This window comes from Peromyscus maniculatus, chromosome 2 (genome assembly GCF_049852395.1).
Source record: "Peromyscus maniculatus bairdii isolate BWxNUB_F1_BW_parent chromosome 2, HU_Pman_BW_mat_3.1, whole genome shotgun sequence".
NCBI classification, from domain to species: Eukaryota; Metazoa; Chordata; class Mammalia; order Rodentia; family Cricetidae; genus Peromyscus; species Peromyscus maniculatus.
In genome coordinates this window covers 51,242,999-51,255,222 of record NC_134853.1, presented here as the reverse complement: position 1 = coordinate 51,255,222, position 12,224 = coordinate 51,242,999, and the positions used below count along the sequence as shown (strand labels likewise).

At 37.2% G+C, this 12,224-nt stretch overlaps 1 protein-coding gene across 3 annotated transcripts in view; it reads left to right on the top strand.

Moving 5' to 3' along the window:
• The window catches only part of Fut9 (fucosyltransferase 9), a 194,476-nt gene that overhangs the window by 166,762 nt on the left and 15,490 nt on the right, over window positions 1-12,224 (top strand). Inside the window, exon 1 of one of the 3 annotated variants that reach the window (XM_076564015.1) lies at window positions 6,479-6,951. The exons of the other annotated variants lie outside the window; for them this stretch is intronic. The gene's annotated coding sequence lies outside the window, so the exon portion shown is untranslated. Of the gene's footprint in view, window positions 1-6,478; window positions 6,952-12,224 lie in introns of those variants that run through there. 3 annotated transcript variants of the gene reach the window in all.

The window sequence follows — 12,224 nt, the reverse complement described above, 5'->3', positions numbered from 1 at the left end:
GTACATATTTGTTTCAAATTTTCCATGAACAATTGATATAGGAGTGGTTAAAAAACTATGTCTATTGAATCAGAGCTCCATCATTAGGGCCTCATTTAACCTTAATTACTTCCTTCAAAGCCAATCCACAAATACAACCATTGATGGAATTTAATTTTAAGTGTATGGATGGGTGAAAAGCACTCATCCTCTGTAGTGATAGAAAGTAAGGCTGAACCTGATATCTTTAAGAATAACATAAATTTGTACATGGGAGAAGCAATGTAAGAACAAAGTCAAGCAGAGCATTGATGTTGGTTTTTGCTTTTTTTTTGCTGTTACTTTTTTATGAAGTACTATATTTAAGCAAATATAAAAAGTTATGAAATTTTAAAACATCGATAATATGAATAATTACCAGAAAGAAAAGTTGTTAAAACTCACTCAAGGGATACAACATAAATAAAATATATTAGAAATGTTATTAAATGTATTAGAAACAGGAGATCTGGTCCAATCAAAATTGTTCTAAAAGAAAGGTGATCCTTGTACAAGAAAGATTTCTTGGAAATACTACCTAATACATAAAATGGTTAATAAAAGCAATATCAGCACTTACGTTATACTTCCAATTTGTTCGGACCATTTTGAGGCCTTCACTATTTCATATACTTTTTTATGTAGGTATCTTAGCAGTAATAGAAAAAACTAAGGGAGCTTCTACAGCAAATTACATATGTATATCACTCTGGGCATGTATGTAAAAATTCCTATACCTAAATTAATAATTGGTACTAATTTGTCCAGAAAATATTTTCATGCTCACACTTCAAGAAAAGTCTAGGAGTCTACCCTTGCCATTTCTACCACAACCCCCAGACCTAGATCTCTCTAATCATACAGCTCACCTACCAACTTCTTGGTTTCCTCACCAGTCCAGGCTTGGGTAGATTAGAATCCCACTTCAGATCCACAACCAAGGTAAGAAGTTGGCATGCTCAGTTCACATTGAAAAAAACAAAAAAAAAACAAACAAATAATATGAAAGAGTATGCCACCCCCACCCCAAAAAGAAACCTATTCCTCATACTGAATTGCCTTGGCCAGCCTTAATATAAGGGGAGGTTCATTGTCTTAGTGCAACTTGGTATGCCATGCTTTGTGGATACCCATGGGATGCCTGGTCTTTTCTGAGCAGAAACAGAGTAGTGGATTGAGAAGGGTAAGGCAGAGAGAATGGGGGAGAGGAGGGAGGAGAAACTGCAACTGGGATATAAAATAAATGAATTAATTAAAAAATAAAAACCCCTACTAGTCCTATAGAAATGTTCTCCAGTGAAAATTACTTTGACAAATGCCAGGACACAGAATTTAAAAGAACAATCATAAATATAGTCAAATAATTGAAGGAGTTTAAAAACGTAATAAACAAAAAGCTCAATGAACTTAAAGGGAACAGCAATACATGCCTGAGCAAGAGCCAAGGAAAGACAAATACATGGAGAATGAAATGACAGACATTTCAGGATTAGGGAACTGAATGCAGTAAAAAGAGATAAAGGTTAAAGAGAACTCAAGCTAAAATTAAGATGGAGTTGAAAAACTCAACAACCCAACCAGAAAAATTTTGCATAAAATGCATTTGTGGTTAACATTTATATTAGGAAGAAAGTGACAATAACCATCATAATGGCCGTTGAGAATAGCAACATAAAAAATCAAGTGTCATATCACTTCAGTCAGAAATTGGGCTCTAACACTTTAAAAAGACAGAAAGTGGCAGAAAAAGAGAACAAGACATAGAGAACAAGCACAGATTATGACCCAGAAAAACAAAAATACCCATAAAATTTTTACATCCAAACCTTCCAGGAAGCCACACCTCATTAATCTATGGAACTTCGGCTTTATTTTTAGTAAGCAGCCACAAATCAAGAATTACCTCAAAGGATTTCATAGATGAGGAGTCTCCTTCCAATAAACTTTATTAGTCCATATGTTATTGTGTTTACAGGTAGATTAGACCATGTCACAAATTTCTTTCATTGTTCTCCAGAACTTTTCTCTTAGTAACCAGGAAGAATCAAAGAGTAGACTGTTTAGCTCCTACCTGTACTTCACGATCTTTTAAAGCAAGTCATGTGTGGTAGTGCATGCTTTCAACCCTAGCATTTGGGGGCTGAGTTGGAAGAATCACAAAGTTCAGGCCCTTCTGTCCTACATATCAAGTACCTATTCAAAAAAGGAAGAGAAAGGAGAGAGAGATGTGGTATTGTGCTCCCCAAAATATTATGTACGCTAATAAACTTATCTGGGGTCAGAGAAGAGAACAGCCACAATATTAAACATAGAGGATAGGCAGTGGTAGCACACGCCTTTAATTCTAGCATTCCAGAGGCAGAAATCCCTCTGGATCTCTGTGAGTTCAAGGCCACATTGGAAACAGCTAGCTAGGTATGGTGACTCACACCTTTAATCCCAGGGAGTGATGGCAGAAAGCAGAAAGATATGTAAGGCATCAGGACCAGAAACTAGAAGCTTTTAGCTGGTTAAGCTTCAGGCTTTCGAGCAGCAGTTCAGCTGAGAGCCACTGGGACGAGGACACAGAAGCTTCCAGTCTGAGGAAACAGGATCAGCTGAGGAACTGTCAAGGTGAGGAAGCTGTGGCTTGTTCTGCTTCTCTGATCTTCCAACATTCACCCCAATAACTGGCCTCAGGTTTGATTTTATTAAAGACCTTCTAAGATTCCTGCTTCTGAGGGAGGAGGGAGAACAGGAGTATCAAGCAGTTGGTTTCTTGTGGTTTCACTTCTATCCAATATAAACTGGGGCAAAGCTTCTAATGATCAGTGGACAGAGGGTGAGAAATTAAGGGGGAAAGTCTGAGAGAAATGTGATCATTTCAGCAAACTCAAAGCTGCTTTGTCAATGGCACATTTAACTTAGGTGACTGGTTCTGCAAGAGCAACAGAAACCTAGAAACTAGCAACCAGCAGGGTAGAGTTCAGGGGACAGCTGGATTTAAGACTCAGGTTCCACACATTCAGAGGATGTGGGCAGGGATGAAGTTGAAGATAATGATTCACAAATCAATGGCAGCCAAATGATAAGCAAGGCAACAACTGAGGAACATACAGGAAAACTCCAATTAGCCAGCCTGCTGAGGATTGAGACACCGTGATATTGTCTTTTAAAGTATATGAACTTATATGGTAAGATCCAGGTGAAAAGCAAGAAATTCAATAGAGTTTAGATTTTGGTTTTTGTTTTAAGAAAGGTGTTTTTTTCCTCTAAGTATTGATTGGAATCTATACTTATAAATCTTTTAAATATTAACTGATGGAATTGTGTGGAAGACTGACATATAACTGAATTTTTATTTAACCTCTTTCTTTTTGGTATATATACATATATATATATGTGTGTGTGTGTGTGTGTGTGTGTGTGTGTGTGTGTGTATACAGGCAATCTGAAATCAGTTAATATTTAAAGCTGCTTGAAGACAGTGGTAGGTAAAGGGTTATCAGAAAAAGAGTGTGGCTAGCAGAGAAGTATGGTAGAGGCTTTGAATCAACAGCTGTCCATGGGTAGTGAACATGCCCCGTTCTTAATTGCTTTAGAAATAACCAGACAATAAAACAAACCTAGGCTTCTACCCTACTTTAATGTGCAATGCACGTGACCCCCACTAATCCTACTTCTAGCTCCCAGAATGAGAGCAGAGGGTAACATTCTTATATGGAGTCTATCCTAATGAGCAATGGTCCAGAGTAGCATGCTGTAGAATGTTTTCTTTCATATGATTCCTAACATAAAAGTCTCTGGAACTATAAACTATAGTCTCCATCCTCACTGTCTATTTTTAAATGCAGCACATTCAGTCACTTTAGCCATGGACGTAAGATCTTAGGCAATCAGTTGCATGTCAGTCTGTTCACCTGCAAAACAAGATATAGTTATAGCATTTATGTCATCTGACTGCTGTATGATCTAAAAGAATTCATATTTCTAAAATGTTTCATACTGGTGGTACTTGGAAGTAGCATTTTTATAATTAAGTATTTTTTTATTATTTTTGGAGATGATAATATAATGACATCATTCCCCCCCCTTCCATCCCTGAAAAACCTTCCATGTATTACCTTGATCACTTTCAAATTCATGGCCTCATTTTCTTGCATTGCATATCTGTGTGTGTGTGTGTGTGTGTGTGTGTGTGTGTGTGTGTGTGTGTGTGTGTATTCCTAGATATATAAATATGGCATGCTCAGTCTGTATAATGTTACTTGCATGTGTGTTTTTGGGTCTCACCATTTGATATTGGGCAACCATTTGGTGTGCTCCTTCCTGTAGAAGACGATATGTCCTACTCCTAGCATTCTTTAATTTCCTGTAGTTCTGATTAGGGTTGAGACCTCATGATGTTTATTTTTTAACAAAAAAGAAAATTAAATTTCCTGGCAATCAGATGATGACATCATATAGAAAAGTCTTATCCTGGGACCTTACACAGTACAAATGCTCTGAATAGTTAATAGCTATTTGGTGACCCATGAAACATAATATTAAGAGAAGGACTATGCTTTGTGATTTAGATGCTAGGATTTAAATCTGAGTAATAAAGGGACATCTCTGCCCTATAAGCCTTCTTTTAGTTGAACAAGGGCAGCAACATCAAATACACAAATGTGTGGACTAGCTCCTATAAAGCAGTGCAAACATAACATGTACTACAAGAAAGCATGTGCTTAAGAGCTCTGATGTAGTATATTGGGAAAGGTCATCAGCAGTCCCTTCCACAAGGACCTCTGAGTGGAACTGAGAACTGAAACATGAAAAGCAGAGAATGGAAAACTTCCCAGGCAGAAGTGAGAGCCAATGTGATATGGAGACAAGCAAGGACATGCAATGGATGCAATATTGGCAAGAATGAGGTTAAAGCTGCAGTGCCCCATCATCAGGAACACATGGCCACTTTAAATTTCATCTAAAAAGCCATTAGAAGAAAAAGCCTGAACCAAAATTTATCTTTGACTAGAGGTTTGAGATGTCATTCTACTGCAGGAGTCCTTGAACTTTATGGTTCACCAGGACTGCCTGAAGGGGTCTTAAGATTACTATTCCTCACTCCAGCTTTTAATTGCATAACTTGTGCTTTATTGGGAAAATATACATTTCTAACTGTATACCAAGTGATTCTGTAGAGACAGACATCATGAAGGATGATGGTGAACAGTGAAGTTTATAACCTCTTGGGCAATGGTGACTGTATAAGGCAAGGGAATCCTTAAAATGAGTATATAAACATCCATTATATATCCATTTTATCTATAGATTTAATGAAGCATGGGCATCATCAGAGACATGATTAGACCAGAATTTATGATCTAATACTTAGAGTACACAGGAAGCCTGCAAGGCCAGTGCATTCAGATTCTTTTTAGCCTCTGTAGCATGCATTCTTCTTTACTATAAAACAGGACTCCTTCTGAAATTAGGATCTTCTGACCCACTAAATGACAAGGTATATCAAAGAATTTCTTCACCACCAGTTCCAATACAGAAGGCCATGAATTATTAGAGCAATGTTGGGGGTGGTGGTTTGAAGAAGGGATTTCCAGTTTGTATGTCTTATATCCAGAAAAAGAAATTGAAGTTTGTCTTGAAGGGAGAAGACACGTAGTAAAGGAGACAGGAAGCAATTGGGAGATCAGAAAGAACATTTCTTTCTGAGATTGATTTGATTTTCCATTGGTGTGTTATTTTCTGGATGTCAAAATGCTGGAGGTGAATTTTCTGGTCTAGGGACCAGGTCTCACAGACCATAGGTACTCAATACATTGAACAAATTCAAAGGAGCAATGTAAGTCCCAGCAGAAAGACAGGTAATGTGTGCTCTTATTCATATGTAGATGACAGAAACATCTACATCCTAGAAGGAGACAGGATCATGGCTACCTAGAGACAGGAGGGAAGAGGAGAGAAAAAAATGGACAAAGACTTGTTCACAGCTAAGAAGTTACTGCAAAATACATAGAAGAATATCAGAGACTACCAGGGTCCAGTCCCTCAATAGTCCCCTCGCAAGGTCTGGGAAAAATCTATAACCAGCTAATAATTAATCTTTGAAGGAAAGAAATGAATCTATGTACACAAAATTCCTTGGTCCATACACTTTATTATTCCATCAGTTCTCTCTCTACAAGGTTATACTCTGCTCTCATTTTTAGCTCCTTTCTTGCCCAGTTTCTCTTTACATTTATCTGTTGTCCCCTCTGGGTTCTATCTTAATTCCTTCATCTAGTTCTGCACCTTCTAGGTTCTCATCCATCTAGTTATTTCCCATATCATCTCCTCTCCCATCTTCTCTTTATCTTGTTCTTCCTCATCTTGTTCTTACCCATCTGGCTCTTCCTCATCTTCCATCTCATTCCTCTAGTGCTCTCTTCTAGCCCTTCAATCTAGTTCTTCCCCATCTCAGTTTGTTCCTCTCAAGTTCTTACCCATCCAGTTCTTCCATTCTCTTTTCTCTTCTCCATCCTCCTGTGCCCTGGAAGTCCTGGTATATATACACTTACAAGAAGTATTCTCTTAGCAGTGCAAAGCCAGGCTTCCAGGGTCAAAGGAAGGGGTGATAAGAATCACATAGAGAGGAAATAACCATTAATAATCATTTGCAACCCCAAAGAGAAGTGACCATTGGGGAAATGAATTAACTAAAGGCTAAATTCGGGAAATATCTAAGAAGAGGGATCGTATGTGCTCAACTATAATCTTAGATGTGATTAGTAGAAAATGTTAAGAATCTATAAGTTGCTAGGTCAATGGGAGAAAATAAAACTGTTTTCTTTTTTCCTGTGGCTCCTATCTGTCCAAGCTGTCATTTTTTTGGAGGGTAGGGGAAAGTGTGCTCAGTTGCTGGGTACAGCTAGATGCCTCTGGTGATAGTTAAAGGGAGATCTGAAATTAGAGGTAAGGTTTGGGAAAGGAGGAAGTAAAGCTTAATTGGCACATCCTCCAGGCCTTCTCAAACAGGTAGCCTGGATGCTTAAGTCTGTTCTTAGAGAGTACAGAGGTATCTCTGATAAGGTACTTTCCTCCATCTGGGCATGGACCTGGCCGGATGTTGCCAATGATCATAATTACAGGGAGGCTTGAACTGGGGTTCAGGCTGAGCATAGCTGTCAGCGCAGAAGTTTATCTAAATATTCCTAGAAGTGTTTAGGTAAAGAGTTAGAGGTCTATAAAGTTAGTAAGGCTTTAAGAAAGGAGAGTCCAAGCTAAATTGTGTAAAGCTATTATGTTAATGTCCACCTGACCTAGGCGGTGTCTCCTTGTGGAATTTATCTTAAATCAGGAGACTTGCATATGGACTGTTATTACTGTTAGTCTTTGAAAGTGGCTAAGGGAGATATCTGATTCCAGAGGAAGACTTTCCTGAGGCTGTTCTCCAAATACCTTGAATGTGTATGTCCAGAGAGTGATCAGTCTACAGTTAGCCTTTCTTAGGGAAAAGTCAATTGGGAAAACTATGAAGGCACACAGGATTTTCATAACAGAATACAGCTGATATATAACAAGCCAAATAACACCAAAAGCAACTTGGAATTTGGCTTCCTCTGGAGGAATTCCCTGATCCCTCCAGGTAGTGGCTTTGCCATAACCAGCTGAGTTCTTATGATATATTCCTGCGGCCTGCAGCAAAAGAAGTTGCTAAAAGTCATTACCTTATTGTACAATATTGTGATATGTACAGATACTGTACCATAAGGTACAGTAAGGTGATACATACCAGTATGCCAATAATGTACTGGACATTTGAAAAAGAAGAAGAAAAATACTTTGAAAGCCTTCACCATGAAGAAATGATTAATGTTTACAGTTATAAATATTTTGATCTGATTGAAATATTACACGATTTATTGAACAGTACATGATAGGTATTCCATTACCATATACAATTTAATGATTTTACAAATCATTCAAAATGAAATTTTAAAAAGTCAATGCTAAATGGGTAACTTTAAAGTAATGCCAGTATTCCGCACAAGAAATGACAGGTGTTTTACTTAGATAAATGAAAAATAATCAAATAAGTCAACAAATACCTAGAAGATAACATTTTGTGTGGGATTGGTGTAGATATAAGGCATGCAGGACTACCAAAGAGAACTGACTGAGTTAGTTGTTCTGTCTTATCATTTGGATAAAATGGAGTCTCATTTTTAAAATAAAAAGAAATATGAATATCCCAAAGCAAAATGATGGGGTATGTTTGTGTTTGTGTGTGTGTGTTCATGAACTATATTATCTGATCAGGTTTTAGACCAGATAATATAGTTCATGAGCATAGTAAATGTTGGTACTAAAAGCCAAGTTCTGAAGAACTGCTATCCTCCAGAGGCACTGGAAAGAATGTTCTAGGGGAGAAAAATGTCATGAAGGAACCCCTGGTCTTGTCTACAGCATCCCCTAGAGAGAATGAGCCAGACTACACTTGGGCTCTCTGTCAAATCTGATTGCCATGCCTGTAGCTCAAGCTGGTAAGTAGAGATTGTTATTGAATAAAGACAGTGATTAAGAACTAGTGATAGAGGAGAGAGAGAGCTGATGAAAGAGCAGAAGAAAAGAGGTTAATCCCTGAATTGAAAAAGAAATTCAAAGGGAATGAATATAGAAAGCACTGAAAATAAAGGGGTTGATAGTGCACGAAAAATGGCATCTGGTAGCACATTCTCTAACAGCAACAAATATCTGAAGACACAAAGGAAAGGGGCAGCGTAAAAGAAAGCCATTCATTAGGCTGCCTAAACACAAAACTATGGGAACCACTCTGAAGAAGACTCAGGAAAAGCACTGGTGACCCTGGGGAAAGCAGGTGACCCCATCCTTATTGGAGCACTTCAGTGGAAAGTTGCCCAGAGTCCAAGGAAGCAAAACAAAGGTTTTCCCAGGGGAACACCAGAGATTATATTTAAGGATATTTGACAGAGGTTCAGAGACACAAATTTGAGAGCATTCCAGAAATCAACCAGTGTCATGTTGCTAAAAAGTAAACAGCATCTCTCCCAAGACAGGAGGTATGCAGCTCCATATCAAATATAGAGAACTGTGGGAACTAAAAATCAATAATGCCCATGAGAAAGGCTCAACACAATTTGAAGTTCCAAAGGACCTTGAAAGAGAAGTGATGAATATACACAGCTTTATAGTATAAGGGAGAACATAATCTAATTTGGTATACAATGAAAGAATGATATTTTATTTTTTAAAGTGTTCTTAGTGTTAAAAAATGATGTGGGATAAGCAAAATAAGAAAAGGCAAAACAAAAAAAAATCCTGAAAACTTATATTATTTGGACTTTGGGTAACCTCAAACTAATATGATGCTATTAGCAAATCACATTAATATTGAAAGAGAAATGTTCTCTGAGTTCATCATACATATAATAGTTTCACTGTACATAGCACAACTAAATCCCTAAGCTTTACCTGGAGTCAGTACGAGTGTTTATACAAAGTGATGTGATTTATTCCTGCTTCAACAATGTATATATTTTTTGAAGGATTCAAGATATATACTTGTATATATCTTGTATATACTTTGTATCTCGAGTGGAAAATAAGTGGTGTAGAGACTATTTTATATAAATTGGTCTTTCTGATTGTTTAGAGTGGAGATTGTTCTGTTCATTTGTCTGTTCTAGTTTGTCTATTTCAACCAATAAAACAATTATAATGAATATAACACAAGTGAAACTGTTAGATGGTTATAGTATAACTCTTGGGACTGAAGATTAACAAAGAAAGGTGAGCCCAGAGTAGCTCCATTAATCCAGAACTCACCAGGGATCCCCATTGTGATCCTCAGACCCAGATACCTTCATTCTCAATCTGACTCCCAATCTGATCAGCAATGCCTGTGAAAAGAGAAGTTTTTTTTTTCTTTTTTTTCTGTAGTCTCTACAAGTTTGCCCAGCAGAAGTAATTGTCCAATAGGAAACCAGGATGCAGCTGAGGGAGTTATCACTTCTATAGCATGCATACGGCGTGAGGGCTTGCATTGTTCAATGTATTGGACCACAGAGGGGGTAGTGGGGAGATGAGTTCTATCCACATAGTTAAAATCAACAAATATTTAGAATAATGTTCCTTAAAGTCGTTTCCATAAACAATAAAAAGATCCTAAAGATATTCAGAAACTTCATATACTAGGAATGCATTATATAATTTATCTAGATATTATTAATCATAATAATCAGTTTTATTTGAACTTACAAAAGAATTTTGTGTGAATGTGTAGCTAACTAGAAATGACAATAATCTACAGAAATATCATAAAAGATCTGCTATTGTACAACATTTGGCTAAGAACTCTAATTTCTGATTTGTTGCCATAGAGTAAGAAAAATATAAAAACAAACATGTAATTTTCACACTTTACAAGCTTTATTTCAGAAAGAATAAGTTAAAGGGTCATCTTATGACAATCATTTTTTTAAAACTATTTTTAACTTAGCCCCTGTTTTAGTTAGGGTTTCTATTACTATGAAGAGAAACCAGGACCACAGCAACTAATATAAATGAAAACATTTAATGGGGGTGGCTTACAATTACTGAAGTTTAGTCCATTATCATCATGGTAGGACATGACAGTGTACAGGCAAACATCATGCTGGAGAAGGAGCTCAGAGTTCTAAATTTCAATCTTCAGGCAGCAGCAGGCGTCTATGTCATACTGGCAAGACTTGAGCTTAGGAGACCTCAAAGCCTACCTTCACAATGACAAGCTTCCTCCTACAAGGCCACACCTACTCCAACAAAGCCAAACCTCCTATGATGCCACTCCCTATGGACCAAGAATTCAAACACATGAGTCTGTGGGGGCTATCTATACATACTCAAACCACTACCACGACCTCAAACCTCTATCAGTTTTCTACTAATTTACTCCTGGTTTTTGGGTTAGGTATGCATTGATCAACTTTTTTCTTTTGACCAAGGATAAAAGATATGTCACACAGACACAGACACAGACACAGACACAGACACACACACACACACACACACACACACACACACACACAATCTAAAGTAACTATGACTACACAATGATGATAAAATATGTTGACTGAATAACTCCTACTGATATGAGTGGTGATCTCTTCCAACACTAAGTATAATGTGGGCAAGACAACAAAATGTGGTAGCCATCACCTGGGGATAATGCCCAAGTGGGAAGCCCCACCCAAAAAGTTGATTCTATCATAGAGTTTTTGGCAGTTGTTGAATTCTGTGCTACATTTAATCCATGCCCTTTCAATTTTAGAATAAGGGTGAATATTAGCTGAAAAAATCTCAAACAACTCACACACAGATGCTTTCTGTAGAATCACCAAGGTCTGAAGAAGCTTCCCATCTTCTTTACCTTCTCATTTCTGCCCCCAATATCTGCACATGTATCTAACATTTGTAAATCACAATGCTTTGTATTTTAAATTTCTTTCCATTTTTTTAAAAAAATCTTTCATTAGAGTAGTATTGGAAAATAGAATCAGTTTCTCAATGGACAATGTTTTCCTATACCAAATCTTAGCAAGCATGATTTTTACCAAAGATTCTGTTCTCTTCTTTAAAGCTTAAGTCTTTGTCATCTCTCACACTTTCTAAGGCCATTGAGAATAACTGAAAAATTTCAATTATCTGATTTATGGCTACATTTTCTCTTATTCTACACACTCTTGCTGTTGTTGGAGAGAGCTATATGGCCACTCTGCTTAGAGGCTTTAAAAAAAATAGGTTGGCTTGACTTATAAATCAAAATGTGTTGGGTTTTCACCTGAATTTCAGTTATGAGAAGTAAAACTGCTCCTGTCAAAGGAATGTCAACTTGGCTCTAGGAAGCAAACTTTTCTGACAGTCTCTGTACATGGTAGGAGCTATTGAATGACTGCCCCATTGTTTAGTAATTGACCCTGACATCAGTGAAAATTAGAGGTAGAGGGTGTAAAGAGATGAACAAGTGATGCAAAAAGCCAAATAGGGAAATTGAAGAACCCAGAGCAAACTCAGTGTTGTTTTCTGCCTAGTGATCAAATCATTTTCATTTAACATCAACTGCATGCATACTAACTTTGAAACAGGAGAAAATCCAAAACAAAATTTTGTTCGGATACTTCTGTCAGCTTCAGTGGTTTTCGCTGTCTACACAAGCATATACTACATTCATAGAGAAAACAGGTAAA